Source organism: Chiloscyllium plagiosum, chromosome 10, assembly GCF_004010195.1.
Source record: "Chiloscyllium plagiosum isolate BGI_BamShark_2017 chromosome 10, ASM401019v2, whole genome shotgun sequence".
In the NCBI taxonomy this organism is placed as follows: domain Eukaryota; kingdom Metazoa; phylum Chordata; class Chondrichthyes; order Orectolobiformes; family Hemiscylliidae; genus Chiloscyllium; species Chiloscyllium plagiosum.
Window position 1 is genome coordinate 32505012 of NC_057719.1, and position 26770 is coordinate 32531781.

The window sequence follows — 26770 nt, forward strand, 5'->3', positions numbered from 1 at the left end:
GAAAGATGAGGCGTTCTTCCTCCAGGCGTTGGGTGGTGAGGGTGCGGTGGTGGAAGAGATCCAGGGCGTGCATGTGAGGAGCGGGGTGGGGGGTTCTGTCCTTGTTGGAGGGCGGTGGTGCGGGATGTGGATGAGATGCGTTGGAGGGCATCTTTAACCACGTGGGAAAGGAAATTGTGGTCTCTAAAGAAGGAGGCCATCTGGTGTGTTCTGTGGTGGAACTGGTCCTCCTGGGAGCAGATATGGCAGAGGCGGAGGAATTGGGAATATGGGATAGCATTTTTGCTGGAGGTAGGGCGGGAAGAGGTGTAATCCAGGTAGCTGTGGGAGTCGGTTGGTTTGTAAAAAATGTCAGTGTGAAGTCAGTCATCACTGATGGAGATGGAGAGATCCAGGAAGGGGAGAGAGGTGTCAGAGATGGTCCAGGTGAATTTAAGGTTGGGATGGAATGTGTTGGTGAAGTTGATGAACTGCTTAACCTCCTCACGGGAACACGAGGTGGCACCAATGCAGTCATCAGTGTAGCGGAGGAAGAGGTGGGGAGTGGTGCCGGTGTAACTACAGAAGATGGACTGTTCTACGCAGCCAACAAAGAGACAGGCAAAGCTGGGGCCCATACGTGTGCCCATGGCTACCCCTTTGGTCTGGAGGAAGTGGGAGGATTCGAAGGAGAAATTCTTAAGGATGAGGACCAGTTCAGCCAAATGAATGAGAGTGTCAGTGGAAGGGTACTGTTGGGGACGTCAGGAGAGGACGAAATGGAGGGCTTGGAGGCCCTGGTCATGGCGGAGGTATAGAGGGATTGGATGTCCATGGTGAAGATGAGGTGTTGAGGGCCGGTCAAACAGAAGTCTTGGAGGGGGTGGAGGGCTTGGGTGGTATCTCGAATGTATGTGGGGAATTCCTGCACTGGGGGGATAGGATAGTATTGAGGTAGTTAGAGACTAGTTCGGTGGGGCAGGAGCATGTTGAGACAATGGGTCGGAATGGGTGGTCCGACTTGTGGATATTGGGAAGGAGGTAGAACCGTGCAGTATAGGATTCCCGGACTATGAGATTTGAAGCTATGAGTGGGAGATCTCCTGAGGTGATGAGGTTGTGTATGGTCTGGGAGATGATGGTTTGGTGATGGGGGTTGGGCCATGGTTGAGGGGGCAATAGGAGGATGTGTCTTCGAGTTGGCGTCTGGCTTCAGAGGTATAAAGGACAGTGCGCCAAACTACCACTGCACCCCCTTTATCTATTAGTTTGATGATGAGGTTGGGATTGGAGCAGAGGGATTGGAGAGCTGCGCGTTGTAAGGGTGAGAGGTTGGAGTGGGGGAGGGGGGTAGACAGGTTGAGGCTGTTAATGTCTCGGCAGCAGTTGGAAATGAAGAGATGGAGGGCCTCATCTTCTGCCTCGGAACACTTTAATCCCAGGGCATCAATGTGGACTTCACCAGTTTCCTCATTTCCCCTCCCCCCACCTTACCCCAGTCCAACCTTCCAGCTCAGCACCATTTTCATGACCTGTCCTACCTGCCAATCTCCCTTCCCACCTATCCGCTCCATCCTCCTCTCTGACCTATCACCATCATCCTCACCCCCATCCACCCATTGTGCTCTTTGCTACCTTCTCCCCAGCCCCACCCCCTTCCATTTATCTCTCCACCCGGAGGCTCCCTGCCTTCAGTTCTGATGAAGAGCTTTTGCCCGGAATGTCGATTTTTCCTGCTCTTCGGATGCTGCATGACCTGCTGTGCTTTTCCAGCACCACTCTAATCTAGTCTCTGCCCTAATTTAACTCCAAGCATATTTATTCCATTGTTACCAAAACGTAAAGTCTCATAATGACTCTTTTTTTAATCCCATTCCTGCATATTTATCTTCAGGAATCTTAAAATCTTTCTTTGCCATCTCTGCATTCTCTATATGTTACCCATTGTTAGTAAGGTCCAAAGGCACATGGGAAATGTATTCCCTCAGCACCATCTTAGGTACAGGGCACCGAGGTACAGGTACTTTAAGTGTTGTTACAGAATTGCAACAGTAGAAAAAAAAGACAAGCAAAACTGAGCTTCAAAAATTCAGAAAGAAAAGACAAAGTATCTTTAAGTACTCAAGTTACAGTTCACTTCACTGAGTCTGTGCTGGCTGGGCTGTAGAACACAAGGCCTCGCTGCCTCCATGCGCTGGGCTCGGCCCACTGTCCGGCCTGGGCTCTGCTCCTGCACCTGCTCCTGCTCCAGGGGCAACTTGGCTCCCAGGATTCATCCCACTGACTGGCCTGGGCTTGCTCTGCTCTTGCTCCTGCTCCAGACACGACTTGACTCCCAGAACTTGGCCCATCATCCAGCCTGGGATTGCTCTGCTCCTGCTCCTACTCCTGCTCCTACTCTAGACGCGACTCAGCTCCCAGGACTCATCCCACTGGCTGGCCTAGACTTTGCTCCCTACACCTGCTACAGGCATGACTCAGCACCTAGGACTTGGCCCACCATCTGGCCTGGGCTAACTCTGCTCCTACTCCAGGTTCCGGCTGCAACTCCGATCCTAGCTCAGCCTGCTGTCACTCTGCTCCTGATACTGGCATAGCCCGCCCTCACTCTGCTCCCACTCCCAGGACTTGGCCTGCGCTTACTCTGCTCCCTATCCCAGCACGGTCTGCGCTTGCTCTGCTCCCTATCCCGACACAGCCCACGCTCTCTTTGCTCCCTATCCCAGCACGGTGCGCGCTTGCTCTGCTCCCTATCCCAGCACGGCCCGCGCACACTCTGCTCCCTATCCCAGCACGGTCTGCACTCGCTCTGCTCCCTATCCCAGCACTGCCCACGCACACTCTGCACCCAATCCCAGCACGGCCCATGCTTGCTCTGCTCCTGATCCTGGCATAGCTCGCCCTCACTTTGATCCCACTCCCAGGACTTGGCCTGCCCTCGCTCTGCTCCCTATCCCGGCTCGGACTGCGCTCGCTCTGCTACCAATCCCAGCACGGTCTCCACTTGCTCTGCTCCCTATCCTGGCTCAGCCTGCGCTCGCTCTGCTATCAATCCCAGCACGGTCTGCGCTTGCTCTGCTCCCTATCCCGGCTCGGCCTGTGCTTGCTCTGCTACCAATCCCGGCACAGCCTGCACTCGCTATGCTCCCTATCCCAGCACGGGTCGTGCTCACTCTGCTCCAAATCCCAGCACGGCCCGCGCTCGCTCTGCTCCCTATCCCAACACGGCCTGCGCTCGCTCTGCTCCCAATCCCGGCACAGCCCGCACTCACTCTGCTCTCTATCCCAGCACGGCCCGCGCTCACTCTGCTCCCAATCCCAGCACAGCCCGCGCTCGCTCTGCTACCAATCCCAGCACGGTCTGCGCTTGCTCTGCTCCCTATTCCGGCACGGCCTGTGCTCGCTCTGCTACCAATCCCGGCACAGCCCGCGCTCACTCTGCTCCCTATCCCAGAACGGCCCGTGCTCACTCTGCTCCCAATCCCAACACGGTCCGCGCTCGCTCTGCTCCCAATCCCAGCACGGCCCGCGCTCGCTCTGCTCCCTATCCCAGCACGGCCCGCGTTCACTCTGCTCCCAATCCCGGCACAGCCCGCGCTCGCTCTGCTCCCTATCCCAGCACGGCCCATGCTTGCTCTGCTCCTGCTACTGGCATAGCCCACCCTCACTCTGCTTCCCCTGCCAGGGCTTGGCCTGCACCCGCTCTGCTCCCTATCCCGGCTCAGTCTGCGCTCGCTCTGCTTCCAATCCCGGCACGGCCTGCGCTCGCGCTCGTCCCAATCCCGGCACGACCTGCACTCGCTTTGCTCCTTATCCCAGCACGGCCTGTGCTCGCTCTGCTCCCAATCCCAGCACGGCCTGCACTCGCTCTGCTCCCTATCCCAGCACGGCCTGCACTCGCTCTGCTCCCAATCCTGGCACAGCCTGCGCTCGCCCTGCTCCTGCTCTGAGGACTCGGCCTGCGCTCGCTCTGCTCCCAATCCTGGCACAGCCTACGCTCGCTCTGCTCCCAATCCCGGCACGGCCTGCGCTCGCTCTGCTCTCAATCCCGGCACGGTCTGCGCTCGCTCTGCTCCCAATCCCGGCACGGCCTGTGCTAGCTCTGCTCTCTATCCCGGCACAGCCTGCGCTCGCTCTGCTCCCAATCCCACCACGGCCTGCGCTCGCCCTGCTCCCAATCCCGGCACAGCCTGCGCTCGCTCTGCTCCTGCTCTGAGGACTCAGCCTGCGCTCACACTCATCCCAATCCCAGCACAGCCTGCGCTCGCTCTGCTCCCAATCCCAACACGGCCCGCGCTCGCTCTGCTCCCAATCCCAGCACGGCCTGCACTCGCTCTGCTCCCAATCCTAGCACGGCCTGCGCTTGCTCTGCTCCCAATCCCGGCACGGCCCGCGCTCGCTCTGCTCCCAATCCCGGCACGGCCCGCGCTCGCTCTGCTCCCAATCCCAGCACGGCCTGTGCTCGCTCTGTTCCCAATCCCGGCACGGCCTGCGCTAGCTCTGCTCTCAATCCTGGCACAGCCTGCGCTCGCTCTGCTCCCAATCCCAGCACGGCCTGTGCTCGCTCTGCTCCCAATCCCAGCACGGCCTGCGCTTGCTCTGCTCCCAATCCCAGCACGGCCCGCGCTCGCTCTGCTACCAATCCCAGCACGGCCCGCGCTCGCTCTGCTCCCAATCCCAGCACGGCCTGCACTCGCTCTGCTCCCTATCTCAGCCCAGCCCGCACTCGCTCTGCCCTACACCCAGGTTGCTCTGCGCTCACTCTGCCCCTGCTCTGGGTCTGACTTGTTCCCGCACCAGGCTGGTCTCAGACTCCACTCTCCATTCCCTCCAGGTAGGGTACTTTAGGAAGTCATAAGTTGGCATTGGTGGGGGTGGGTTGGCAGGGGCGAGGGGAGCAGAAGAGTAAAACCCTCAGTGAGAGCAAAAGAAAAGAAAATTTTTAAAGATGCTGATGAGTAGAGGCTCTCCGGCTGAAATGTCTTCCTACGGTCTCTCACAGCACCAGAAATCCCAGGTTTGGTACTTGACACCTAAACCGAGGGATCATGAACCCTTATTGCCAGAATATTGCGCCAAACACTTAGCCTTTGTTTTAATCTTCACCTACCCACCTTGGGATGTGATAGAGAAACAGGAGGCGTGTATGCTTGCATCGAGGAGGGGATCACCATTTTACAACCATCTAACCTGTATCCAATGTGTCCTCATCCAGTTTGCATGGAAGGTAAATAACAAATATCATACCATAATGAGGCTGCATGCCCTAGGTTTAATTTATTGTCCATGTTTATGTCTAACTGATTGTGCTCCAAACATTTGGAAACCGATAAATGATGGCAAAGGCTGATGGGGTTGAATTTAGATAACTGTGAGGTGTTCCATTTTAGTAACGCAACCCAGGGCAGGAATTATAGAGTTAATAGTAGGGCCCCAGGGAGTGTTGCTGAACAAAGAGATCGAGAGGTGCAGGTGAAGTTGTAAGAATGAGAATTTTGCCTGAAAGCCAAAAAAACCTGAAATTTTACATGAGTTGGTCAACAGTTTACAAATGGAAACTAAGGATGATGAACTGGATTGAGAATTGGCAGACAGATTAAAACTGGAGCAGCAAAAATGCAAATTTTAATGAAAAAGAGCAGGAAAGAGAAAGAGGAAGTGAGAGAGAAAGATGAGAAAGAGAGGAAAGAGTAAGGAAAGAAGATAAATATTTAGGAAAGATACAGGAAAAGGAGTTTGAACTAAGAGAGCTCAAGCTAGGGAGCAGGAACCTACTGTGGATGCCAAAAGCACACTGGCTCACCCTCGAGACAGAGGGAACGTGGTCTAATGATTTAATTCCTAGCTTTCAGAAGGCAGAAGTAAAAGATTTACTTTTCTCTTTGAGATAAAGCGGTTAAAGTGGTCTTCCCAATATTGGTCTTTATTAATACAGAGAAAGCTTCCAGGAAAAGTGCATGAGGTTAACTCCCTGTTATCTGAGGGAAGTGCTACTGATTGCAAGGCAGTGAAAAAAGTTTCATTAGTGTATATCAAAAATTCTGTATCCTCAGGAAACAGCATGACTAGATGTACATGGAATTTGAAAAACAAAGCTCACACAGTCTCATGTCTGTCGTCTGCAAGGTGTTAGAAAGGATTCTGAGGGATAGAATTTATGACCATCTGGAAGAGCATGGCTTGATTAAAGGCAGTCAACACAACTTTGTGAGGGGCAGGTCATGCCTCACAAATCTTATTGAGTTCTTTGAGGATGGTCCTAGACAGGTTGATGGTCGAGCAGTGGATGTTGTGTATATGGACTTCAGTAAGGCATTTGATAAGGTTCCCCATGGTAGGCTCATTCAGAAGGTCAGGAGGAATGGGATATAGGGTAGTTTAGCTGTCTGGATACAGTATTGGCTGGTCGACAGGAGACAGCGAGTGGTAGTGGAAGGAAAATATTCTGCCTGGAAGTCAGTGGTGAGTGGTGTTCCACAGGGCTCTGTTCTTGGGCCTCTACTCTTTGTAATTTTTATTAATGACTTGGATGAGAAGATTGAAGGATGGGTTAGCAAGTTTGCAGATGACATAAAGGTTGGAGGTGTCATTGACAGTAAAGAGGACTGTTGTAGGCCTGCAGCATGACATTGACAGGATGCAGAGATGGGCTGAGAAGTGTCAGATGGAGTTCAACCTGGATAAATGCGAAGTGATGCATTTTGGAAGGTTGAACTTGAAAGTTGAGTACAGGATTAAAGACAGGATTCTTGGCAGTGTGGAGGAACAGCAGGATCTTGGTGTGCAGGTATATAGATCCCTTAAAATTGCCACTCAATTGGACATGGTTGTTAAGAAAGCATATGGTGTTTTGGCTTTCATTAACAGGGGGATTGAGTTTAAGAGCCGTGAGATCTTGTTGCAGCTCTATAAAACTTTGGTTAGATTGCACTTGGAATACTGCGTCCAGTTCTGATCACCCTATTATAGGAAAGATGTGGATGCTTTGGAGAGGGTTCAGAGGAGGTTTACCAGGATGCTGCCTGGAATGGAGGACTTATCTTACGAAGAGAGGTTGACTGAGCTCGGACTTTTATCATTGGAAAAAAAGAAGGAAGAGAGGGGACCTAATTGAGGTGTACAAGATAATGAGAGGCATAGATAGAGTTGATAGCCAGAAACATTTTTCCAGGGCAGAAATTGTTAACAGGAGGGGTCATAGTTTTAAGCTGTTTCGTGGAAAGTATAGAGGGGATGTCATAGATGTGTTCTTTACGCGGAGAGTTGTGAGAGCGTGGAATGCATTGCCAGCAGCAGTTGTGGAAGCGAGGTCATTTGGGGATATTCAAGAGACTGCTGGACATGCATATGGTCACAGAAATTTGTGGGTTTGTACATTAGGTTTACCTCACGTGAGGATCAATGGTCGGCACAACATCGTGGGCTGAAGGGCCTGTTCTGTGCTGTACTGTTCTATGTTCTATGTTCTCCAGCTTGCTTTTAACCAGAGATTATGGGCAGTTAAGAGAGAAGTCACTTACAGAAAACTCTGAAACATTTCTCCTTGAGCAGAAGACTTAAAAATGCTATCCACTTCCAAACAGGAATATAACTCAAGAAATACAGAGTGACTGCTTCCAGGCAGACAGCTACATAGACTAATGATATTGAGCTGGTCCACACGCCCCTGTTTCTGAAAGCTAGCTCAGAAGTGGATAATGGAGAGAAAGAGGGGGTCTAGTGTCAAAGAAGGAGTCAGATGGTGAGAGTGTTGTTCTTCATCAAATATTAATCCATTTTTTTTGGAAAATAATATCTTTAAAGAAAAGGTACACATTAGCATTCTTTTAAATGCCAACAGCCATCTTTGGACAGTGAGGGGATGAAAGAATGAGCGAGGGAAAGTGGAGGGATTGTCAAGTTTTTGATGATTAATTGTGCAGCAGGGGAAGGGACGGCACAACATCCAAGTGCATAATTCAGGAGGAAAAGGTTTTTGCAACTTTGTTTCGCAAATGTGAATAATTCAGATCAGGACGTTTACACTTTCAACTGGCAATAAAGCACAAATGAGTCGATTTGGTGATTTCAAGGTTCAACTCTGAGTGGAAGGAATGATCCTTGTAGCTTTTGCACACTCTTTAAAATTATCCTACTGTCTCCTTCAAAAGAATCATAACATAATTTTTATTTGAATGATTTTGGGAAAAATCTAGGCCTGGTCCTGCTGGAAATCTTGAGATCTATTTCAAGTAACCCCTCCCTCCATTCTTCCTGATAACTCCAGAAAAATTGTAGCAATGGCAAAAGTTTGGAGAAAGTTTCACTTGTCATATTCATCTTGCGATCATCTTACGCCCATTAAAATATGGGATTTCAGTGAGACATAAAATCAATTGTCTCAACCAGGCTGCAGAAGGCTGCGAGCACCGCCATGGGAGATCTGCTAGCAACAGTGCAAAACTCCTCATTATTCAAAATAACTGCTTCTTTTCATCTCTTAGCAAACAGCTCAGATAAACTCTGTTTATACTGAGCTTTGAACTGCACACAGCAAGATTCCGAATAATCTTACCAGCTGTTGTGAACCATAATGAATCTCTGTGAAGAAACAGCTGCAGTTGAAGTCAGGAATTTTTGTCTGTGAGCATGCGTCTGAAGTAGCATCAGAAGGTCTCAGGTAATGAAGTTGAACTCCTTATATCTTTCAAGGACTCAGTCCAGTGAGGTGTTCCCGTTCTTCATTAATCTACCCTGAGTATTTGCAATATCAACTGAACAGAGAAATATCTTACAAACCTTGTATGCTCTCTGCTCAGCAATAATGTAATAATGTATCCTTCTGATGCCAGGGGAATTTACGATGACCTTCAACACAGTCCAGTGGAATGTTTGTTTGTAGTTCAAAAGCCTAATGCAGCCACAATGAAGCTATCAGCCACAGCAAAAGGAAGTTTGGTGCACATGTAAAAGAGACACTCAATAAAGCCCATGACATGTTGTTAGGTAAAAACTCAGTGACCTGGATAAATTCTGTGTAAGTGTAGAGTTCTAATTTCCAGAATTACTTTGTTCGAAGGTCCAGTTGCATTGCAATAATATGTACATTGCTCATGACTACAGTTCCTGTTCAGGCTGTCGTTGTCAGCTAGAAATAAAACCAAAAGGAGCAGCTTTAACACTTCGTATAGGAGACTGTTGCATAATTGAAAGAAAGCCAACCTCAGCACTGCCTCAAATTGAATTGTCTTTCTGCTGACTCCGAGTGCTTTATTTATGAAATTAATAACTTTATCTAATTACAAACATCAAATTTCTACATATCATGGAGAATATCTTGGTGGTGAGCACTTTGTGCCTCAAGAAACATTTTCATCCTATTATGGTTTTGGCATCAACATTCAAACACTGTAAATGAAGAAGTAGGACAGTTCATTTAGCAATGACTTGTAACAATCTAAGTTAAAAATCACACAACACCAGATTATAATCCAACAGGTATATTTGATGGCACCAGCTTTCAGAGTGCTGCTCCTTCAGTAGATGGACAACCGCCTGATGAAGGAGCAGTACTCCAAAAGCTAGTGCTTCCAAATAAATCTGTTGAATTATAACCTAGTGTTGTGTGATTTTTAACTTTGTATATCCCAGTCCAACACCGGCTCCCCCACATCATGTCACAATCTCAACTGCTGTCCACTAGGTGGCACTAGGCTAGACTCCCTGTGAGTTTTGACACCAGTAAACTTGATCACCCAGGACTTCCATCTGTTCTGTCCTATTGCAGCCTTCCCCTTGCACACCATCATAAATTAACCAGTTTCCGAAAATTTCAAATTTTTTAACTGCCGTTATTGGAAATGTCAGTACTGAAACTCTTTCTATTTCTAGGAAGGAATAACTCTGATGGTATAAATTTTTATCCTGGCTCTGCAAAAGTGATTTTCTTTCCCCTTAAGCTTCTCCATGGCTTCCATCTACAGTAATTTTGGAATTGATTGCACCTGAAAATGATATCATTTTCTTTCGGCAGATTGACATTAATGCTGTAACAAATTCTGCTGCTCAATCCATTTGGATTCACACTGTCAATCTACTTTCATTGCTCCTGTATGGGGCCTTGCAGTCAGACCTGATCCTGACCCCACACTTGTACAGTTTTCACTGAATATGGAGCAGAATCGATGGAGGATAATTGACAAAATATTCATGGAGATCTGAAAATACTATTCAATAAGGATGCAAAATATTCCATTATAGCAAATATATATATAACTCCACTATTGTGATAACTATCCATCAGAACATTATGAATGATGTTGCAGGAGATATGTTTAAAACACAAGTGTTTTCAGTGCATCGAGGTGATAAGTTGGTATCATGATGTTCCTTTGAATGCAATACCTAGTAACCAATGCATTTGTTAAGAAAAACATGATGTTTCATGGTTACCGATTAATCTTTGCTCACCATTCATTGTGGTTCCTTTGATAAGATCAAAGTCAACCACAGAGAAAAAGGCTAATGGGCCTAACTAGCCATTGGTAGCATTTATGTACAAAACCTGTATGTAACCCAACAGTATATTCTTCTATTTCTTTCTCAGTTATGTGCTGATCTCTTTCACCAGCTGCAACTAGAGTCTTGTTCCTAATTCTGGCACTGTAAGAGGCTGTGAAACCTTTGGAGAAAATACCAAAGACATTGACTGGTATGGATGCCTGCAATGAGGCATTAACATATGGAAATGGACCAGAGAAGCTGGGTTTTTTTTTGTTAGAGCAGAGAAGGCTAAAAAAAGTTTTGAAAGAGGTGTTTAAAATGATGGAAGATTTAGATAGAGTAAATAAAGAGAGAATGTTTCCAGTGTCAGTATTCAGGGTGCACAGATTTTAAGGTAATTGGTGAAAGAATCAGGACAGAGTTGAGTAAACATACTTGAGCAAAGGATGGTTAGGATTTGAAGTGCACTGCCTGATAGACTGATGTCAGAATATAGGAACAGAATAGGGGCATGGGAATAATTGAGTTGCTCTTCAAAAGCAGCAACATGGACTCCATGAACAAAACTGTCCTCACTTGGTGGAAAGGGTGTGAGTCAGTCCAGAACTAAAGACAATGCTTTATTATTAGGGGTTGCTCTTTTAGGACAGACAATAAGAATTTTTTCTTTCAGAGTTGTGCATCATTGCAACTTTTAGACTTGGAAGCTGGTACAGATAGGGTCACTAAATATTTTTAAGGTAGACGATAATAGATGCATGGGAGGTAGGGGACGTCAAGGGTTATCGAATATAGATGGGAATGTGAAATTTGAAACGAATAGATCTGCCATGAATGGCAGAGCAGGATCGTGGATCCAAATGCTCTACTTTTCCACCCATTTCATATATCTGTATGAATAGCCTCCTTGTGCTGTTCGCTGGTTTTTCCATTTATCTTCCCTTCAATACATCTACGCTGGGTGTCTCAACGACCACTTATAGTAGTATATTCCATTTTCTTACTACTTTTTGGGTTAAGTGGTTTCTCTTAAACTACATTTTGGATTTATTGGTGACATTCTTTTATTTAGGACCTGTAGTTTTGTGCTCCCCATGATTGGAGACTTCTTCTTTACATCTACTGGAATAAATCCTTTCATTTTCTATAAAGATCTATATCTAGTCTCCCCTCAGCATCCTCATTTTTAGAAAAGAAGTGTCAGCCTATTTGTAATACACCAAAGTTGGATACAAGTTCAGTCTAATGTCTCTGCTTTCCAATTCCATTTCTTTAAAATCATCCCCACTTGCTTGGTTTGTTTTTTATTCTCTTTATAATGGTTTTCTTGATGACCTATGTATTTAGTGCTCCATGAATGTGCAGCCTGAAACTCTTCATCTCTCTCTTTTATCATTTTTATTGTCAAATCTGTGTGTGACTTCTTTACTAATCCAATCAAAATGAATCACCTATCCGTGTTCAAATTAATTTGACAATCACTCTAGCATTCTGTAAGTTTATGAATGTTTTATTTTATTTTGCTGTATTCTTCCTTTGTTAACCATACCACCAATGTTTGAAATAATATCTTCAATACGCAGTACCTAAATCAATTATATGAGTTGCATGTGGTCCCAGCACAATCCTTGGATAATAACTCACTTTTGCTAATCTAAGAAGGCGTTGTGGCAAAATGATTGGAAAAAGGGTGTTCAATCCAAATAAAGAGTGATGTTATGGGGATGGAAAAGGGATCAGAGCACCTTCTTCTGGATCTTGTGAGGAAAAGCAAGACAGTGCATCTTCTTGGTCAGATTATTAACAGAAGCCTAATGACCTGCCTCGTAAGTCTTAATATCTTAAGTAAAGTCCTGTAGATCATAATTACTTTGCATTCTCGGAGCGAGAGAGAGTCATTCCCGCCACCACCACCACTCAATAGCAGCACGAGGTAACATCCACATGATGCACTGCAGCAACTCTCCAACGCTCCTCAGGCAGTACTTTCCAAACCCATGAGTACAACCATCAAGCAGGAGAAAGGAATCAGATACATGGAAGCACCACCAATTGCAAATTTCCCCTCAAGTCATTTTCCACCCTGACAGTGAAGTATATTGTTACTCTATCAGTGTCAGTGGACTAAAACCCTGGAACTTTCTACCTAATAGCATTGTGGGTGTATCTGCAGTAAGTGGACTGTAGAGTTTCTCGAAGGCAGATCATCACCATCTTCTGAAGGATAATTAGGGATAGGCAATAATTGTTGGGCCATCCAATGAAACTCACATTCCCTTGAATGAAATTATGAAAATTCATTAGTGGAACATGAGTTCCAATATTTGCCAAATTATAACATTCAATTCTTTCCAGCTTTGGCATGGGAGTGGAGGGTTATTGCAAGGCTAACAACAGTTCAGGAATTATGAAAAAGGAGTTCAAAGGTTACAGGATACTGCAGAAAGATAAATAGAGAGGCAGCCTCCGTGTTGGGAGTCCTGCAACTAGATGTATTACTGGGAAGACAGCGGAACCACAAAGATTTTGTGCAGGGAACTTGAAGAGTCAAGAGCAATTGGATGGTTCTGATTGTTAGAACTGAAGAAGAAATTCAAAGAATTAGGCAACTAAATGTGGAAGTCATGACTCAGAAGTCCTGGGGAGTTAACAAAGTGGAAGATCACTGGCTTCCTGTTGGGGAGAAGTCATGAGAAGCTTAGAAAAAACCTGAGGATTGACACTTGAGGACTGAGAGAGAGAGGTGGTTAAAAAGCTCACATGAGGTATTTGCTTGATACAACTGAGCAAGATTTGAGCTCTATGGGAAAAAAAATGGGGTAGGACTATTTTGGTGAGTCTAGCTGTTGGGGAAGTTATCCCATGAGTGAGTGCTAGCAGGCAGTTTCCAGAATCCAGGGAAATCAAAAAAAGTGGGTGACTAACTAGAACAGAAGCAGACATTGAAATAGTCCACAATAGACCATTAGTAAATGGGGGTTTCAAGGCAATGTCAACAAAAGTGAGTAATTGTGATCACTCTGAAGTTTAATAAGGGTTGATGACCCACTGTGTTACTATTGCCTGGAGGTCATTGCTGAGAATGCAATGGGGTTTATCTTGGTTGTATTTGCTAGTTAATGTATGCTGCAGTGTGTGGAATCACAGACCAATACCCAAATTAACAACATGCTCAGCTGGGTCTTGGCAGTAAGTAGTTTATGTATTGTAGGTTGTATCACTACTCTAATGTTATATAGTTATCGTTTTTTTGTTCAAAACCATGGAACATGTGTTTTTATTCTCAGACTATACATAATCTGATCTGGTATCGGTTTTTAAAAAAAGTTATTAATTGCAAGCCAGATCATATAAAAGTTGGTCGTCTAGCCTAGGATTGTAACTTAATTAGATAATAATTAATTCGAACAAAAGACAGTTCTAGTGATTCCTGTGTAGATTTCTGAAGCCATTTCCACTGAATCTAACAAAAGAGCCGTGTTATATTTCTCATTAATTTCAAATAATTCCGTCAGTTTCTCTCAACCATTTCAGTACGAGTAAGCAATCACATTAGGTTCCTTGGATTAAACTGTATAAATTACGTAATCTTGAATAGGGACCAGGATCAAAGATGAGCACAGGATTAAAATCAATCTCTATGACTAACAGTGAGTGTTTTGATTGTGTAAAATGAAGTGACAGCAAACTAGCAGCTAGTTTATAACTCTCCCATTTCATACTTCTATTGACTTTGATTGCTATTGCCCACATCATGCTATTGTATAAATTCAAGATCTGTCCCAGATCTTTATGAAATACTGAGGGATGTTGAAAATTCTTAAAAGCCTACATATTTCCAGAGGCTGATTAGGATTACTGTGTAGTTTCCTCCTAAGCTTTCCTCCAGTTATAAACTTTGGCAGGTGACAAAGTCTTTCAGTTTACTACAAGGCTTAGAGCTTTGCTGAACCTTCTGCTTTTGATGCAATTAGTATTCTCCAATTGGTTCAAAAAGCAATAACTGAGAGTGAAGTAATAGGATCAAAGATCCTTCCTGGTTAGCAGCTCAAATATGACTATTGCTGCTGTACACTGATTACAGCCTCTTAATTTAGTATCATCTCAATAAGTGGATCAGAACATGCAGAATCAACATCTTGGCACTAATGATATGTACTTATTGCTGCAAAATGATCTGTATTACGTTCACGTCTGTTAGTCTGAATATCAGCTCCCAGCATCTTATTGTTGTGCCCCAATCATACGAATAAGTACAGCTTTAATCATTCGAACTCTTTGATTTAAATCAAAGCATTCATATTCTTGTCTGTACACACATATAGCAAACTACAAAGTTTGCTGGACCACTCCTGACGCAACTATTAGCTGTTATGTTCTTTTACTTTGCTCTGTAATGTGTTAAAAATGTTAATTTCAGATGAAGGATATTATGGAACAGAATGATAAAGGGATTGTTTCCACTTTTCCATCACTGACATGGATTGACCTGCATGAAGTGCTACTTCCATTTTCATTGGTCTCTTTCAATCATCCTCTCTCCTGCCCAAAAGGTAATTGAAAATTGAGCCCAAGAAATACTTAAATTCCCTAATGAGAATTAAATGCCCTGTAGATATTAAATTATCCATTTAAAATCACAGACATTAAATAAATGAATATAACTAAATTTGTGCGATTAACTCCATTGGAACAGATTATTTTATGAGCATTAAGTGGATTAGGTTCCTATGCCACATACCCGGATTTTGTAAGTAGTGATGAAATGCTCACCATCAATATGGCCTCTGGAGATGTCTTTTCTGATGTCAGTTTGAATTGGATGGCTGTCACAGAGGGTTTGTGGGATTTAGGAACAGGCAGCAGCCAGTCTGATCAAACAAATCGGATTAAAGGATCCTTACAGAAAGTTAAGCACGAATATACTAAACACAAAATGGAAATTGCCATTAAATCATTACACAGAAAATTAAATAAATTCTAATGCGCTTTGCATTCGTATCTCACTTTTCCTGAAAGCCTGTGGTGAGGGGGACGGTGAGCCTGGATGGCAGTTGGCAGAGAGATGGCAGCGTGGAAGCATGGGCATCTAGAGATCAAGCCCAGCACAGGACAGAAATCAAGCCCTCGTGGGGAAAGCACAGCATGGATCAACTGAGGGCCATGGCTAAAGAAGGACTGTAATGTTGAACTTCTAGCTTACTTCTTTATTTTTCTACTTTTTAACCTAAGATTTTGTACCAACGTAACTTGTATCTAAGATGACTTCGTGAATAACATTGTGTAATTTTCACTTTACTCCTGTATCGCTGAAACCTAGCGATAGGAAAACCTAGTTCAAATGTTGTTTCGGGGCAATTTACAGCCAATAAAGTTTAGTATGTGTATAGTTTGGAAACATTGTAAACATTACACACAGTAAATTTGCACAAACAGCGATGTGATAAAATCTAGATAGTCCATTTGTGATGTTGACTGAGCAATAGATTTCAGTTGGGACACATGGATATAATCCCTACAGTGTGGAAACAGGCCATTTGGCCCAACAGGGCCACACCAACCCTCCAAAGAGTATTCCACCCAGACCTTTTCCCTAACCCTACTACTCTATATTTCCCCTGAATGATGCACCTAGCCTATACATCCCTGAACACTATGGACAATTTAGCATAGCCAATTCAACTAACATGCACATCTTTGGACTTTGTATAATTCCCCTGTTTTTCTTGTTACCGCACTGGGTAAACGCTCCTGCTTAATTTAAACCAGCAACACAGAAAAGATTTATTCCATGCAATAATCATAAAAATCCAAGAGGCCAAGAACTATTTTAAGTAAAAATTAGCAACTTTATTTCTTAACATATAACAGAGAATAATTAACTAACAACTATTTACAACTTCTTCCTCTAGCCTATCTTTTATTGTCCCTTCTATAATACTAGTCCAATGAAACCCTCAAGTAAAATTTACCAAAGATTCAAATTTCAAAACCAGCCAGCTGCCGTATCTTCCTCTGTAGAGTCGGTGTCTAGGTTGGTACTGGTGTTTTTCTCGTGTGCAAATTCCTTCTCTAAACAGGTCCCTCTCAGAGAGTTCTGATGAGGAGCCTACATCTGTTGGTCTTCTGGTAATTTTCTCCCAACTGTTCAATTTTTCCTGGTCTTATAGCCCCAAAGCATTGGATTGTGTCATTGTCTTTTAAGATTGTCAATATACTCAATTCAAACTTGATTGGAGTCTGTTTTTTTTGGTTGTATAATTTAAACTGATTGGCCCAATTCAAATTTGTTTTTGTTTCTAGGCAACTAGCTACCTTACTGCTGGACAAAAACATTATATCTTGTTCAGAACACTTGGTGCTGTCAGGTAGCTCTGTTAGCTTTTAACTCTCTTAAAGGTACAGTAAAGTTACATATTTATAACACCTCCCCCCTTAAAAAAATAAAAAGAACCATCATTATGAAAAGATGGCTTCATTTCTTTTCTATTCTTTAAACACAATACCCTAACATATCGATAACTTTAATCTAAATTCATCTTAACTTCTTCCCATATGACTGTATTTATGTATTTAACATTAAATAAATACAAATCTCATCTAAACTTTATCAGTTAAATCTGCGATAACGTATCTGCAATTACATTCTTATGATCCGCAACATGCATGAATTTTAAATTAAAATACCAAACTCAATAGTTTTTTTTGATTGTGGAGTATTTCCTCTGGTGGATGTTGATCTTCTTGGAAAAGCTACCAGCTGGCAGCTCAATCCCAACCTTATCCCTCCTGTACAAATACAGCTCCCACTCACAAGCATCGATGGTGACTTTAGAAGGTGTTTAAAAGTTTGGTGTAGCTAAAACTGGTTTGGTGGTTAATATCGATTTCAAATGGTCGATTGTCTCCTGGAATGGTTCTGTCCACTGAAACTTTGTGTTCTTCTTCAGCAAATCGGTTAACGGTGCCACTACACTGCTGAAGTTTGGAACAAACGTCTGATAGAATCTGCTGAGTCCTAAGAATCGAAGCACCTCTTTCTTCAAGGTTGGTCGTGGAAATTCCTCAATGGCCTTCGTCTTTGCATTCCGTGGGATTAACCTTTCATGACCAATGTTATGGCCTAAGAACGTCACCTCTGCTTTCACGAATTCAGTTTTATTTAAGTTTATTACCAGTTTTGCTTCTCGTAGTCGTTCAAAGAGCTCTTCCAACTTTACCATGTGACCTTTCCAGGACTTACTAAAGATCACTACATTGTCTAATTAGACTGCACAGTTTGTTAACCCAACCACAACTCTGTTCATGAGTTTTGGAATGTGGCAGGTGTGATTTACATTCCAAAGGGCATCACTTAAAACTAATATAGCCCATTTGGGGTTACAAATGCAGAAATGCAGTCCTTCAATCTAGGAATTGGCTATGAGTCCAATTTTGTAATGGCATTGACCTTCCGATAATCCATGCAAATCATCGAGTCCCGTCCTGTTTGGGAACTAAGCTGATCGGCGAACTCCACTCACTCTGGCTTGGTTCGATGATGTATTTGTCAAACATGCCCTCCACCTCCATCTGGACCTGTCTGGCTTTGAAAGGACTAAGCCGATAGGGGTGTTGTCTTATCGGAGCAGTATTCCCTGTGTCTACTTCATGTAGCATTAGTCCTCCCCGTCTGATTCTTTCTATGCTCCTGAGACAGATAGTTGACTAACTTATCCCAATCCTCATTTTTTAATCTATATTGAGGCACATCAAAATCCAGATCATCTGGATTTGGTTCCTCGCTCTGCAGGGCAGTAACTAACACCTGTTTCTCTGGTTCTTTCTCTTCAGTTAAGACAGTTTCAATATGTTCACATGACATACCTGATAGTTTATTCTTCTATCTGGCATCTTTACTAAATAGTTCACTTGACTCAACTTTTTCTCAATTTGAGAGGGATCACTAAACCTTGCTTTGAAGTGATCTATCACTGGTAACAGTGGTAACACGTCATCCCCTTGGGAAAACATTTGAGTCTCAGAGCTTCATTTTATGCTGTGCCCTTTGTATGTGCTATTCAGCTAACTGACCTACACGATTTATCTCTCCTTCACTTCTGATACATAATCTAAGTGTGAGATGTCTGACTTAGGTTCTGTCAATTTTTATTTAATTAATTTCAAAGGGCCTCTCACTTCATGCCTGAATTTTAACTCGAAGGGCATGAACTGAACAGATTCATTTGGGGAATCTCAAATGGCAAACGATACGAATGGGACACCTTTATTCCAATCAGTCGAGTAATTCTGACAGTATGCTCTTCATGGACTTCAAGGTCTGATGCCACCTTTCGAAAGCTCCCTGGGATTTAGGATGAAATGCACTTGACTTGAAGTGCATAACCTCCTTAAACAGCCTAGCAGTAAATTGGACCCTTGGTCTGACTGAATCTCTCTGGGTAGCCCATACCGTGTGAAGAAAGCTACTAACTCCTCTACCACCATTTTTGCCTTGATACTCCGTAATGGAATTGCCTCCAGAAATCTGGTAGACACATCCATTATGGTTAACAAGTATTAGTTTGCACTTTTAGTTCTCGGGAGGGAACCTACACAATCAATTATAACCTGCATGAAAAGTTCTTCAAATGCAGGAATTGGCAACAAAGGTACTGGTTTTTATTACCGCCCTTGGCTTACCTCCCATTTAGCATGCACATAGAACATAGAACATAGAACAATACAGCACAGAACAGGCCCTTTGGCCCTCAATGTTGCGCCGACCTGTGAACTATTCTCAGCTCGTCCCCCTACACTATCCCAAAATCATCAATGTGCTTATCTAAGGATTGTTTAAATCTCCCTAATGCGGCTGAGTTGACTACCTTAGCAGGTAGGGCATTCCACGCCCTTACCACCCTGTATGACACTTTCAGCAAAAGTTAACCAAATCTTTGTGCATTCCAGGCCAACAAAAATATTTTTGTACCTTAGCCTGGGTCTTTCATACCCCTAGGTGACCCCCTGCAGGTAGTTCAAATACTGCCTGTAACACCTCCTCTCTGTGTTGCCAGTAGCATACAATCTGGTGCACTTCAGCCCATTTCTCCTCTGCTGTGATCTCAATTTCTGCCTTAGGATTCTATTTTTCAGATAATAACCCTCTGAAATATTCTTTGCCTCTTTTTCAGAGCATGCATCCTCATACATATCTTTTATCATCATGTCTTGCTATTGCAAGTCTCTTAACCTTTCAGGGCTAAATACTTCTGTCTGACCCTCTGCCTGTTCAGGGTTTTCCTGCACCATTACATCAAACAGGGTATCCACTAACTGTACCAAAACTCCTTCATCTTTTTCTTTACTTTTCACTTCATGCTGTTACTTATGATAGTGGGATCTGGTTCCCAGATCCCTTACAGTCTGGGAAAATATCAGGATAACTCATCAGTTTCTTGGTCTTCCTTGGGCTTCTCCACAAGGGGTGTCACTCCCTCCTTGGATCCTGCTAAAGCATTCCCAAGAACAAACTGGATTCCTGAAACTGACAGTTTGTCAATCACTCCCATTGTAACTTCCCCAGTCTTGAGTTGGCACTCCAACCTGATCTTACATAGGGAAATGCTAAATTTCTGTCCACCTACCCCAATAATTACCACATTCTCAGGTTACAGATAGAAAGAGTGTATATTCGCTCATCCCTTACTATCAGTGACTGGTTAGATCCCGTCTCTCTCAAAATGACAACTTCTTGTCCTCCTCCCCCTGTTCTTTCTGAGTAAACTTTACTCACAGAGGTGGACTATTTGTAGAGATCAGCTACTAACTTCATACCCCTTTCAAGGCTGTGCACTCTCCTGCAGCTCCTTAGCTCTTCTTGGGGTGTCCTTTACCACCTTCACTAATGTAAGGGAAGCTTCTTTTATGACCTCTTTTCCCACAGTGCCTTTCTTTAATGACCAGCACTATGACTTTACGTGTCCCACCTTCTGGCAGTGAGAACACCTTTTCCCAGTGCCCTTCTGAAACCACCGGCACTAATTTTGTGTCCCCTGCCATTACAGTGAAAACACCTGAGGCCTTTCACCTTCTGTCCACCGCCTTGGGCTTCTTTAACTTGGAGTAAATTCTTACCAGTGCTTTCTACTCTTGGTTTTGTAATGTAGAATCTCCCCTTTTCCCAACTTCTATCCCTCACAGGGATGAAGTTCTGGGTGGAAGCTTGTCTTATGCACCATCTGCTAATTCTGCTGCCCTTTTTACTTTCTGAACTTTCTGTTCCTCCACATTAATTCCTATCATCTTTGGAAGTAAGTTTTTAGACTCCTCCACCATACTAATCTCTCGAACAGCCTCATTGGTCTTAACTATTTTCAAAGCACATATCCATTTATCAAAATGTTTATCAAATTGTTTTTCTGAACCATTGTCTGGTACCAATTCATAAGCACTTAAAATTGCCTGTTTAACCTCTTCATAATGTCTTGACCCCTCATCTGACAGCATGGCAAATACCTCACTAACTCTGCCTACCAGTTTAGTCTGAACTAGCATTACCCATAAATACTTGGACCACTCCATCTACCTAGCCAATTTTCCAAATGAAATAAAGAAGGCTTCAACATCTTTCCCATATAAATATGGCAGAGTTTGGACATATATATATATATATATATATATATATATTATATATATATATATATCACTACCTTCTCTTTTAATCTCCATCCTGTTAATTTGACTTTGCTGACTAAGTGGCAAATTCTCAAGTTCAAGTTCTTTCTTTTTACTCAGCTAAGAACCTTCTCTCTCTTCTGTTTCCTCTCTCTCTTTCTTTGTCTTCTAACTCCATTTTCCTCAATTGTACTTTAAGTTTTTTGACCTCTACTGCACTTGTCTGTTTCTCTGATATACCCAAGTGTTTGAATAATTCCCTTACAACTTCAGCTTTACTTTTGTCCTTGGCTACACCTAAATCTGAATTATTGACTAATTCTAAAAGTATAGCCTTTTTCTTTCTTCTAAACTTTCTTGGCATATTTGAGAATTACCTTCAAATCCCAGGACCTCTTTAGCAATTTTAAGTGCTATTTCTCTCACTTTTAATTTAATCAACTACAAATCACCGAAATTAAACAAATTGCCTTACCTAAATTTTATTTAAAGGTCTAGGACACTAACCTGCAAGTGTTTAAACCTGCTGGGATTTTTTCGATTAGATTAGATTACATTACAGTGTGGAAACAGGCCCTTCGGCCCAACAAGTCCACACCGACCCGCCGAAGCGCAACCCACCCATACCCCTACATTTACCCCTTACCTAACACTATGGGCAATTTAGCATGGCCAATTCACCTGACCTGCACATCTTTGGACTGTGGGAGGAAACCGGAGCACCTGGAGGAAACCCACGCAGACGCGGGGAGAACGTGCAAACTCCACACAGTAAGTCGCCTGAGGCAGGAAGGCGGTTTTCATACAACCAAATCTGTTCAAATCTGTCTAACTAGTTTAAATCACAAATCCCAGGTGCAAATCGGTCAAATCCCAGCGACGAGCCACCAACTGTTACAACATGGCGTAGACCCTTCTGCTTAATTTAAATCAGCAACACAGAAAAGATTTAGCCCATGCAATGATCTGTGAAAATTCGAGAACTGCAGTTCTGAAGAACGGTCACTAAACCCAAACTGTTGAGTCTGTTTTGTCTCCACATACGCTGCTAGAACTGCAGAATTTTTCGAGCAATTTCTGATTTTGTTTCTGCGTTTTGAATGATGTGAGAATTGTCTCAATTTCCAAAGCAATGTCCAGCATTTTGTTACATATGTAAGCTATGTTTTGCAAGAAGATATTAGGCTAAAATGTGCAGCCAGTTCACGTGCAACAAAATTCTCCACAGGAGCATGTTCAGAAGAGCTTACCAAGAAACAATGTGTAAGATGCTTCCAAACTCTCATCTATGGCACACAGCCATATCAGTCAAGTCCAAGAGAAGATTACAACACTACAACTTATGGACTTCAGTCAGACAGTTCAAGTGATAAACTTGACAACACGTGGACACTATTGGAAAGGCTGAAGCCTTTACCATCAGTCATATAATATTCCTGAAAAAGGATGGACAACATGAACTGTATGCCAAGACTGACACTGGTGCCAGTGAAAATATCATCCCTTTATACATCTTACATGAGATGTACTTTAGAAGTGGGCATAATGGTGCAGTCCACACATGATAACCTAACTACAGGTCAAACATCCTATCCGTTGGTATTAATTGTTTAAATGTCAATATGATTTCTCAGCATGGGTACCTGAGGTCTTTTGTAATGTTGATCACAGAAATTCTACCATGCAGGAGGTCATTCGACCCATTGTGCCTATACTACCTCTTCAATTGAGTATTATTACCTCACACCATTGTCTTCCATATCATTCTTGACCTTCTGCCTTTCTATCAGGACCTCTTGTCATTAGTCTACCACCATTTAGATTTCTATATCATCATGATTCACAAGGTAATCAACACATTGGTACAAACACCAAAGATTCTAGACTGCAACACCAAGTCCATCCATAACTTGACAAACCTCTACCCAGACCCGTTTGATTTTATTGCTTATTTTATAGTGATGTAATATTAGATAGGAAAGAGATACCCAATGTAGTTTAACCCAACAATAAGTTTTGAGGAGAAACTCAAACTGGGATTGGATTCCATGGAACAAAACCACATCATTTGAAGTGTTGATCATTAAACTGATCAGTGCAGGTCCATTAATTCCATTTTGAAAAAAAGTATGCCTTCTACATATATGCTTGGCTGCAAGGTGACTGAGCAATACATAGAAAGATATCCATAAAAGAGTCCTATTCTTGAAGAACTTAATCTCGCGTTTTCATGTGCAAAGCATTTTTCCAAGTTTGATATTAAGAATGGACATTGGTTTATAATCTTCCCTCAGAGTTACAGGAATGGACAACTTATATAACTCATTTCGACAGAGAAGACATTCTCAGATTACATTTGAATTATCCATCTGAGAGGATACATTCTAACAACATATAGATCATATCATAAAGAACCTAGCAGGCAGTCTATCACAGATGTCAGTGCGATTCTTGGGAAAAGTAAGCACGAAAACAAACTTTTGAATCATAGAATCCCTACAATGTGGAAACAGACCCTTCAGCCCAACAAGTCCACACTGACCCCTGAAGAGTAACCCACCCAGACCCATTCCCCTACCCTATATTTACCCCTGACTAATGCACCTAACCTACACATCCCTGAACAGTAATGGGCAATTTAGCATGGCCAACGCACCTAACCTGCACATCTTGTACTGGGGATCTAGCAGCCTTCAGGACTTAATATTAAATTTAAAAATGTTAGAGCTTGAACATCTATGCCTATTTTGCACATGTATTTCCCAGGCTCTGTCAGGATTTGGGCTTCTTTCAGCAAAGACAACCCAGTTTTACTAATTTAGGGACCCCATTCACAGCTTTTCTTTCTCTTTGCCTCACCAATATTCATCCTTTTGTCTAACTGTCTTGCCCTCCCTATTGTTTATACTATGCCCACCCCACTCCTCTTCATGTCTCCATCATATATACCACCCTTTCCTAGCTGCTACTAACTCTGTAAAAGGGTCACTGGACCTGAAACTTCAACACTGCTTTCTCTCTATAGAGGCTTCCAGATCTGCTGAGCTTCTTCAGCAAATTTTGTTTTTTTTTAGATTTCTAGCATTGAGAGTTCTTAGTTTTATTTTAGACTACATCCTGGTGACTGGCTATTTCACTAAATTCTCTTGTGTGATGCAAGTCAAAGATATCACCAGGGCAACAGTTGTTGACGTATTAATTGTCATATTCAATATGTTTGATGTTCCTGAATCCAATGATGTCCAACATTGGTCTGCAGTGCACTAGACCACCTTTCCATGACATTTGCAGGAAGGGGGTATTACCTTCACCTTTTTGCCCCACTTTTCTCAACCTAATGGTCTTGCAGAATGTACTATTCAGATATTAACGTCCACAATCATTAAATGTGAAGCTACTTGTTAAGATGTAATAATGACTCTGAAATCACTGAACTGTGCCTCAAAGCAAAGGTTAACTCTCATTAGCAGCTCTCATGTTTGGAAGACAAAGGCATACAGTTCTTCTTTCACACACTGTTACCATCCAAACTCATGTGTGCAACCTCTTGTTGGAAAGAAGGGTATGATTGAACAAGAGCAGGATCAATGAGCATGCAGGCAGTTATCCCAACTTAAATCGGGACAAAGTGAGAGTTTGAAATCATCTTATAAATGCAGATGTCTGTGTCAATATGCTACAACATTTTGTGGAGTAGCCATACACAGTCACAATCAATCATCAAATCCAACTGACGACACATCCAAGTGTACCTGATCAATTTGACATTTTATGAGATGATAATTCTGATACTGGAAGTATTATGCCAGACTACTCTCACGTATAATACACATTTATCCATGATGACAGATGACACACCTCTGAATGAAGATTTACAGCTATGATGTGATAATTATACAAGGACTAGATCTGGCCAAGTAGCTCAAGTCCTCCAAACCTGAAAATATCCATGTGAATGTATTCTGAGCCATATCAAGCTTCACAACATCTTTCTTACAGCAGGGAGATCAGAATTAAACACAGCATTTTGATAGTGGCCTAACCAACATCCTATACAGTAACAATATTACCTTCCAACTCCTACGGTCAATGTATTAACCAATGAAGGCAAGTATACCAAATGCCTTCTTCACCACCCTGTCTACCTTTGGCTCTGCTTTCAAGGTAGAATGAACCTGCACTCCAAGGTCTCTTTGTTCAGCAACACTCCCCAGGACCAAAAGGCAAATTTGGAAAACAGATTATCTCACATATAATTCTCCAATCCAGAAGGAAAGAACATCAAAAGACAATTCTGAGAGAAAACTCAGAGAGAGAGTGTAGCAGTTCGGGAGAGATTCACTGCCTTCCAACCCTGCTGAGACCTCAGCAACAACTGCCAAAAGCTAACTGAAAATCTATACCTGTGAGAGTTTGACCACACCCACTCAGCATGTTACGATAACCCCCAAGGCCTCACAAGTTGTTAATCTTCTCATAGACTGCTTGATACCTGTCCTCCAATCTCTCTCTTGAAAAGAAATCAGGACAAAACACATCTTTGTCACAGCATTATCACAAACTTAATCTACAAAATCAGTTGCATTAATACGCAGACCTCAAAAAGGCACTATTGCTTTCCATCAGCGAGATGACTTTACAACATGTGACTTTCTTGTCAACATGATTTTCAACTTATTTTCTGTTTAGTTGGCACTCAGGTATCGGTAAGTCTCCGAGTGAGATTGTTAGTCAGCCTGCCAACTATATATGCAATGTAATAGTAATCTAATTAAGCATATAACCCAGTCTGTATTTGTAAGAGTGAGATGTCAGGTTAGTGTACATTATAAATTGTTAATAATCTTCCAAATGACTCAATAAGAACTCAACTATCTGTGGTTTTTCTTATGTATAACATATAGATAAACAATAGAAGCTCATGACAGATTAAGACAGAAATTTACATAGAAAACTATAACATGAAGAATATATCTTTTCATTTTTATTATTTGAACAGATCTGAATCAATTTTATTTTGAAAGGATTAGACTCCATGTTTGGTTTTCTGAGCCACAGTGGTTTTGAGCAGTAATTATTACTTACTGAGACTTTAAAGATTCAGTTACAATGATTGCAAAAAATTAAGCTTTTGTTTCAGGATTAATAGGAGAATAGTGGATAATAAGTCTGGAAGGTTAACTCCTTAGTATGAGTTATTCTATTGGTAATGACAGAAACCACACAGCCAATGGAGGAAAGAAGTATCATCTGATGGCTGCATTTAATTGGTCACATGTAAATATGAGATGTTGCTGTCAGCTTTACCCATTAACAGAAGCAAGTGCCAGCAATCTTAACATTATTATTGAACCTAAACTTAAATCATGTGTTTTTACTAACATTGGGGTTGAAGCAGGGAATGTAACCCTTAAACCTGTTCCACCCTGTGACAAGATCAAGGCTGCTTTCCTGCATTATTCCTCTATCTCTTGGTGTCATTTGTAACTGGAAGCCTATCAATTTCAATCTTGAACATTCTTAATGACTGAGTTTTCAATGCCCTGTTAGGAAAGAATTCTAAATATTCACTGCACTCTGAATAAAGAAATTCCTTCTCATCCCATTCTTAATGGCTTGTCCCTTATTCTGAAGCTATGTGCCTGTTCTGGAT

At 42.7% G+C, this 26770-nt stretch overlaps 1 long non-coding RNA gene across 2 annotated transcripts in view; it reads left to right on the plus strand.

Annotated features, from left to right (window-relative positions):
- The window catches only part of LOC122553965, a 69287-nt gene extending 53439 nt beyond the window's left edge, over nucleotides 1-15848 (plus strand). Inside the window, exons 2-3 of one of the 2 annotated variants that reach the window (XR_006312880.1) lie at nucleotides 14882-15014; nucleotides 15481-15848. This is a non-coding gene — a long non-coding RNA (uncharacterized LOC122553965). The remainder of the gene's footprint in view (nucleotides 1-14881; nucleotides 15015-15480) is intronic. The other variant, XR_006312881.1, reaches the window with a different exon arrangement.
- Nucleotides 15849-26770: the final 10922 nt, after the last annotated feature.